General features: G+C 38.5%; 1 long non-coding RNA gene across 1 annotated transcript; it reads right to left on the bottom strand.

Annotated features, from left to right (window-relative positions):
- Positions 1-1784: 1784 nt before the first annotated feature.
- LOC145660138 (uncharacterized) lies at positions 1785-5384 on the bottom strand. The gene is made up of 3 exons (XR_014126311.1): positions 5315-5384; positions 5126-5158; positions 1785-1918 (listed from the first exon to the last, which is right to left on the bottom strand). It is a non-coding gene; the product is annotated as an uncharacterized LOC145660138 (long non-coding RNA).
- Between the last annotated feature and the right edge of the window lie 2871 nt (positions 5385-8255).

Raw genomic sequence — 8255 nt, 5'->3', positions numbered from 1 at the left:
TTTTACATGCATTTGTGCACAGGATTACCTTTGTACCCCAGTTTCATATCTCTATATGGAAATGAAAAATCAGAGCCTGTATACTTTAAATATGTATATACAGTTATTATGTAACAGAACAAATGGCCACCCGTAGCTCAATTTCTTCTACAAATGTTAATAAATGTGAAACAAAGGTTGTCTGTTGTGCGACAGTGCATAATGGCCACACTCGTGGTCTTGCAGAGGTTTTTCTAAAACAAGCCCATAAGTCACTTTCCCTTGTCTCAGTCAACGTATTTCATCTAATGGAGTTCGGTTACCAGAATATTTTCAGCTACGTCCCCTTTTATTTATCAAGGTTTCCTTTTGTTAGTTCACTCTCTACTCACTTATTCCGCATTGAAAATATTTGTGCGGTCTGTGAAATTAAACAGCTGTGAGGGCCCGAGTGCCGCAGGTCCCACAAACTCCCTTGACGTAGACAGACGTTTATTAGACGAACACGAATAACGAACACAGTGGCGCTCACACCAAAAAGGCAAGATGAACATGTGCAGCATTGAACACAGCTTACAAACATAAAGTGCACCACGTACGTGAACATTAGCGAACACAGACCGACAGGGATACACACACCAACCGGGGTTTAAACATACACAGACATTAGGAGAATAACGCGGTGCAGGTGTGTGACTACATAGTCGTGGTTTCACACAAGACCATGAACTCCCACTGCAAGCGGCGGGCCGTACCACGTGACTAGTGGGGCGGGGAGCTCACTATCAGCCCACTAATTAGTTCTCCGTTCAGTCAAAAGTTCTCCATCATTAAAATGTGTGTTCTCTTTTTAAATTCGCATATTGGCTACTTGTTTATAATACGATTCCGTTATCAAATATTTAGTATCTGCCTTTGTAGATAAAATTAAATTCTACTTACGTTTTGTTTTCGTTTCTCAGTACCTCTTATGCGTGAAGAATTGTTTGTAGTCTCTGTTGATGTTTTGTCTAAAATGATCGTCATCGGCAAATCCACTCAATAAACTGATCTGGGGTCAGAAATAGAATGACACACATTATGACATAATCGAGCGCTAAATTCTGTTCAGTGGTTGTTTAGAACAATGACAGAAGTGCAGCTGAAATGACATTATAGTCTCATATTATAAATCACATTTTAAAATCATTTCCCCCTCTTTACGCTATCATTTTGTTATCAGGCTCAGATTAAAAAATCTAAATAAAGTAAATATAACCTATACATGTAAACTATATATTAATTAATTAGTAATCATTCCACATAGGTACAGTTCACTCACTCTGTATTCGTTATAATCCAAAGTCATTTGAACACTCATTAAGGATCAAAATGCAACCTAAACAACAACAATAATAAATTCTTAAGAAATTATACAATTTTAACTGAAAATTAGGCTAATTGATCACAATACAATGTTCAACAAAACAAGGCTTATCTTTACTCGGGTGTTTCAGTACCAAGGCTACACAGTTATGCAAACACTTTCTTGCATAATATATGCTTATATTATGAAATTGAGCAACTGGAGAAACAGAATTAAATGCTCCATTCATTACCGCTTCAAATGGTTTATTATTTTTTAAAAATATATTTTTTAAAAGTGCAGGATTGTAGCCCCAAAATATATCCTATATGAAGTGACCTGCATTAAGAAATTAATTGTTGATATCACTTACTATTATTATTGTTATAGTAGTAGTATTTAGTGGGGAATCATTTTATGGTGTTGATTGGAGAATACTATTAAACAAATTAATCTTACCATCAGTAGTAGTTGATGAAATTAATAACTTCTAACCATTTGGAGGTGTCATTGTTGTAGTAGGTTTAGTTGAAGCTGTTGGACTTGATGTGTCAGTGTCCACTGGAGTAAGATTTACAGGTTTATATGGAGCCTCTGCAAGAATAGAAAAGTGTGGTCAGTTCTAAGTATGAACTCTGTTTCTGTACTGTTCACTCTCACTGGAGATCACTTCCCATGTGTTTCTGTTTGTGTTGTATTTATACCAGGTGAAGCTCTCAGCTTTGGTGTGTATATCAGTGCAGGAACAGGGCAGCAGCCTGAGTGCTGCAGCTGATATGCATGAGATTTAACTGCACCACAATAATACATTGATTTCAAGATTTGGTTTTATGACTGATGGCAGTCTAAAAAGTAAATCGTAATTGTTCAAATTCTACCTTATATGTTCAGATAACATGGAGTGCCTCTTATACATTATCAGAAATATATGACATGTCGTCTCTAACTGGACTCCTACTAGATGTTTTCAGTGTTTCTTATAAAGTAGCTACTGAGAAGATATTTGATGATCTACAGATGTAGAGAGAAAGTCAACTCACCATCAGCAGCAAGGAGCAGATAAACACACACCTGCATTCTTACTGAGTTCCACACACTACACACGGCTACAGCAGGACTGCTGATACACAGCATACACACTCTTCAATACAGTCTACTGAATGTTCTGATAACTACAGTTACAGTGGAGATGAAGTGTATTCAAATGAAGCTTTGACAAACTTCTATCCCCAACACACACAACAAATATAGGGAGGCAGTAGGGTTTTATAAGTTTTTAAAAGTCATTTGGTGTGTCCTCTTTCTTCCTTAACAGTCTCACATTATAAGTGAAAATGTCATCATTCTTACTTAAGTTGGCTCAGTCCGTTGTCACAGAGATGTGGCGGCCCAGTGGGACAGACCCAAAATGACTCCCTAAGTGCTGTTAGTTCAGTCTAGCACACCTGCCCCTTTGTACATGCATCATTTATGAACGTATTTAAATCCCTCTGTCACCGGAGTGGTTGTCGGTCTTTGTTCGTACTCAGGTTGGTGTTAATGGTCGTTTAATAAATGCATGTCTTCGTCAAGAGACGTCTGCGCTTCCTGCGCCTTGCCTTGCGGCACTTGGGCCATCACAACAAACAAAATATTTGTATTTTCTTATACCTGCATGCAGGGGGTGGCATAACGTGAATAAGTGAATAAATCATATAAAAGCAGACATTGTGTTCACTTTGTTTTCAGTAGGCTACACCAAAAGTGAGGAGAAGGCCTTCAGTATTTTGAGGAGTTCCCTTCAGTATTCTGGGAAGAGTCTCATATATAGTCAGGGCCATTGGACCTGGACTTCACCATCTCTCACACCAATCTTATTCCCACTTCCTAAAAAAAGAGAGAAGCCTGCAGCCAAGGGATCAGTTAAGATGAGACAAAGAGCAAACGTAAAAATAATGTATATGTAACATGCTGCAACCATCCCTGATCTGGGCTGAGACCTTCCCCAAGGTCGGGGTCAGTTGCAACATCTGACTTCTTCGATTCAAATAAATAAGTGGATGTCATGTGTAATCATTTACCATTTTTTCTTCACAAACTCAAATATTTACTGTATAAACTGAAAAATCTTTAGGATTTAGCGTTGTTGTGCATCACTAAACTAATATTTAGTTGTATAACTACTGTTTCTGAGAACTGCTTCACATCTGTGTTGCATGGAGTCGACCAACTTCTGGCTGCTGTAAACAGGTATTCCAGCCCAGGATGCTTTGACAACTTTCCACAGTTCCTCTCCATTTCTTGGTTTTGCCTCAGAAACAGAATTTTTTATGTCCCCCTCAAGTTTTCTATCGGATTAAAGTCCGGGGATTGGGCTGGCCACTCTGTAACTTTAATTTTGTTGGTCTGGAACCAAGATGCTGCTCGCTTACTGGTGTGTTTTGGGTCGTTGTCTTGTTGAAACATCCATTTCAAGGGCATTTCCTCTTCAGCATAAGGCAACATGACCTCTTCAAGTATTTTGATATATGCAAACTGATCCATGATCCCTGGTATGCGATAAATAGGCCCGACACCATAATAAGAGAAACATCCCCATATCATGATGCGTGCACCACCATGCTTCACTGTCTTCAGAGTGTACTGTGGCTTGAATTCAGTGTTTGCGGGTCATCTGACAAACTGTCTGCGGCTCTTGGATCCAAAAAGAACAATCTTACTTTCATCAGTCCACAAAACGTTTCTTCATTTCTCTTTAGGCCAGTCCATGTGTTCTTTGGCAAATTGTAACCTCTTCAGCACATGTCTTCTTTTTAACAGTGGGACTTTGCGGGGGCTTCTTGCTGATAGATTAGCTTCACACAGGCGTCTTCTAATTGTCACAGTACTCACAGGTAACTTCAGACTGTCTTTGATCACCCTGGAGCTGATCATTGGCTGAGTCTTTGCCATACTGGTTATTCTTCAATCCATTCAAACGGTATTCTTCCATTTTCTTCCACATCTCTCTGGTTTTGTTTTCTATTTTAAAGCATTGGGGATCATTTTAGCTGAGCAGCCTATCATTTTCTTTATATCATTTTCACTTCTTTACATGTTTTCCCCTCTCCAATCAAAGTTTTAGTCAAAGTATGCTGTTCTTCTGAACAATGTCTGGAACGACCCATTTTTCTCAGATTTTCAGAGAGAAATGCATGTACATGTGTTGGCTTCATCTTTAAATAAAGGCCACCTGATTGACATCTGTTTTTTCACAGAAGGAATGACCTCACTAATTGAACTCCACAGTTATTATTTTGAACACACCCATTTCAATTAATTATTCAATTACACACCTACTGGTAAATTATTTACCATGTAGTAATATAATTTCTACCAAAAACAGTGATTGATATGATTAGTCATGTTGGACTGCTATTATTTCATCTCCCTTTGTAACTCAGTACAGTAAGTGATGTGGAGTCTGAGCTTCCTAGACACCACCATCTCCACTGATTTCAAACTAGAGATCACAACAGCCATAATCAAAAACGTTCATCAGTGTATCAGGAGCTGCTTTGTATCAGAAACTCACCATGGACCCCACACAACTAGGGAACGCCACACACTATCTGTATAAAACCCTCTGCTCAGGTATTTGTTACTGCTTCAACAAAACCTGAACTTCACAACTTGTGTTTCCCAAAGATGGTTTTCCTTTAAAAAAAAATTTAAAACCATAAAAAAGTGCTGTATGTGATATATGTGATCCTTTATTTTAACTATATTGTACTAATTGTATTGTATCATCTGAACCCCCCTCAGATACAAAGTAGCACTCACTTGAACATGTGAACAAAGCACAGCAAAACAATCCTGTAAACAAACACACACACACACACACACACACACACACACACACACACACATACACACACACACCATGGAAGATTTGACCTTGAAGGACATGTGCCAGTAATGATGTGGAGGTTGTTTTTCTTATGTTACAGTGGATGGTATGTGAGCATTCACCTGTGTCTCCTGCTCTCTCTTCTCTTCTGTTTGCCCCTTTCTTAGCCTCGTTTGTCCATGTCTCTGGACTACATTAGAAAACCAGACAGTGTGACCCACAACTTGTATGCATGCATGCGTGTGTGTGTGTGTGTGTGTGTGTGTGTGTGTGTGTACCTTTGTATCTCCAGCACAAGACCCCCACGAGACCCAGCAGCAGGAGGAGGACAGCTCCCACAACAGTAGTCATGAGGATATATGATAGATCACCAGCAGGGTTTTGGACATCTGAAGGCAAACGTTATACAAATGTTATGTGTATTTGTGTGCGTGTTAGTGTTTGTGTTTTTACACAGCATGCATTTTAATTGCTTTTTAAGATATTAGGAGACCATGTTGATATGCAGTAAATGCATGTTACCGTCAGTCAGAGTCTTTGCACTGTCAGTAGTGGAAGCGTCAGCTGGAGCCTTTGCACTTGTTTTGCCATCAAATCTTGATGTAAATTCTGTTGTTGAGATTCCTGGAGAGGGAGATGTGTTTGTTAGCATAAGATGGTGTACTGCTTTAGTACTAGCAGTACTAGGGTAGCAGTACTGAGTCTCCTGTGTGTGCAGTGATGTGTTTTGTCTCCCTGTTGTTTTTTAATTGCTCAATTTAATACTGATTTAATACTCAACCTGTAGAAACACACCCTACTGTCATACTCCATCACATTTGCTTGTTAAATTAATAAATATTTACTCTAATATTATATGATTTTTAGCATTGTTCTAATGACATTCACTATCCTTATAACAATGATAGTTATAAGGTGTAACTGAGCAAATTGGTTGCTCCATTTAGGTAACAATTTGAGCTTTGTTTGATATTAAGTACCAATTTAACAATTTTTTAATATTTGATCAGAATCTACATTTCAAATTTACTAACATGTTTGTTAAGAGTGGTCTTCATAAGTCCTTCATAACAGCTAACACAAACCTAAATACACTTTTATAAAGGCTGATTCTGACAGACAGCTGTCATACAGTCTTCTCTTCATAACACAATACTATCAGTTGATTAGTTGACATAACACTTCATTCAAGGGCTATAGGTTGTTTTTTTGTTTGTTTTGTTTTTTTACCTAAGTTTTAAATATGTTTCCAGTTAAAATAACATAACGGGACCCCCCAGCAGACAGAGTCAGCTGAGAATGAGGATGGCCACTATAGCCACCCCAATACCCCCAGAGAAAAATCGGGGCTGATGACCAATACCGTTTGTTCATCTTATGTAGCCCAGTTCTGTGTTGTTCCCGTTTGTCTGTCTTTATGCTCACTGTTATGTTTTATTATTGTTGTTCTCCGTTAGTCTTCCCTTAATGTTGTATTCCCTTGTTGCTCATTTCTCGCCCTCATCCTGTTCTCATATTATTATTCTTCTGTTAGCCTGTTTGTTCTTCATTCTATAATGTGTTGTTAGTCTTTGTTGATTATTAAACTTATTATTCATTCTATTCAATCAGTTTGGTTCGTTATGGCGTCGTCACTTCACACGAGTGTTCACTCTCCACCCCTCCCACGTTACAATTAGTTGTTGCTTACCAAGTGAGGGGTGACATCTTAGAACAGGCCAGACGCTTGTGGACAGCCGAGTTTTATTTGTAGCGGAATAAGCAACAATTGTAAAGTGAAACAGGCGAGGGTAATGGCCAGATATACACACACCAGGGAATTGCTCAGTACATGCTGATAGACCAGCGATAACACTTTGCAGGGAGTGAACGAAACCAGAGAGAATAAATAGTGTAGCAAAGATGAGACACAGATGACACTAGTAAACTGGTGATGAGGATCTGGTGAGGTTGTGCCGGGGAAGACGGGAGTTGCAATCACGGACTGAGGGCGGTTGCGGGACATGAGGTTACTAGGAAAACTGAGCAGATGTGAACACCTCAAACCACGTAGTACCTTTCTGTTCTTGACACTGGCTGGAGAGGCTGAAATGAAAACTCCCATATGACTGTGATAAATGAACGCTTTGACAATGATTGTCATGACACTCAATTGAAAGTGTTCTGGCCTGGTCTATAAATAAGGTGTTTTATTTTGTTACTAATAAAATGTAGTTTGATCTCTAATGCCACACCATTCTACCAGTCACAGAAAGATCAAACAATATATGTATAACTCTGTGATAGAGCATCAGTGTGGAAGCACTAGAAATCTTAATATCAAGCCAAGTGCCACATACAACACATGCTACTGATCACATTCTTGAACTACCAAGTTGCCACTGTTGGGCCCCTGAACAAGGCCCTTAACCTTAAATTGCTCAAGTTATACTCAGTCATAATTATAAGTAGCATTGGATAAAATCAATTTGTTATTTTAGCATTCTGTTTCTAATGTTTGATCATTCATGATCACATATGTAATTTTTTCATTAGGCTACTTATGTTTATTACAGTAAAGGATCCAATACTGCCTCTTGCATTGTGATTTTAACACTGCCAGAATGCAATGTAGACAGAATAGGTAGGTTACATAAAGGATCCAATCTCTGCACCGCACATTTAGTAGGTTAAACCCAAAGCTAGGCTAAGAGAATGGTAAAACCCTGAGAAAGCAGTATAGTTTTGTATCAAGTTTTCACATAAAAAGGGAAACAATGATTTTAAACAAATTATTGCAGAATTGAATTACTAAACATCATTACTGATCATCCATTTTTTTTAATGACATATGAAGGCGGTGGAGTGTTGTATTATTTATAATGCTGTGCAGTTTTGAATCTAAAGCAGCTATAATTTCTGAGAACTACCAGGTGTCACTGTTTTGTCACCAGCTTTCAATGCTCCCAAGCTTCGAATCCTTCAGCAGTAAAATAAGGAAGAACCTAAAATGCTTCACAGGACTTCGTCTGCACATCATTACCAAGAAGGAAGTTAAACAGTAAACACTTGAATAACGAGCAG

The sequence above is a fragment of the Electrophorus electricus genome, chromosome 2 (assembly GCF_041902795.1).
Source record: "Electrophorus electricus isolate QZ-2024a chromosome 2, ASM4190279v1, whole genome shotgun sequence".
Classification (NCBI taxonomy): domain Eukaryota; kingdom Metazoa; phylum Chordata; class Actinopteri; order Gymnotiformes; family Gymnotidae; genus Electrophorus; species Electrophorus electricus.
The sequence above is the reverse complement of the archived record's forward strand: the minus strand, read 5'-3'. Positions and strand labels throughout refer to the sequence as shown.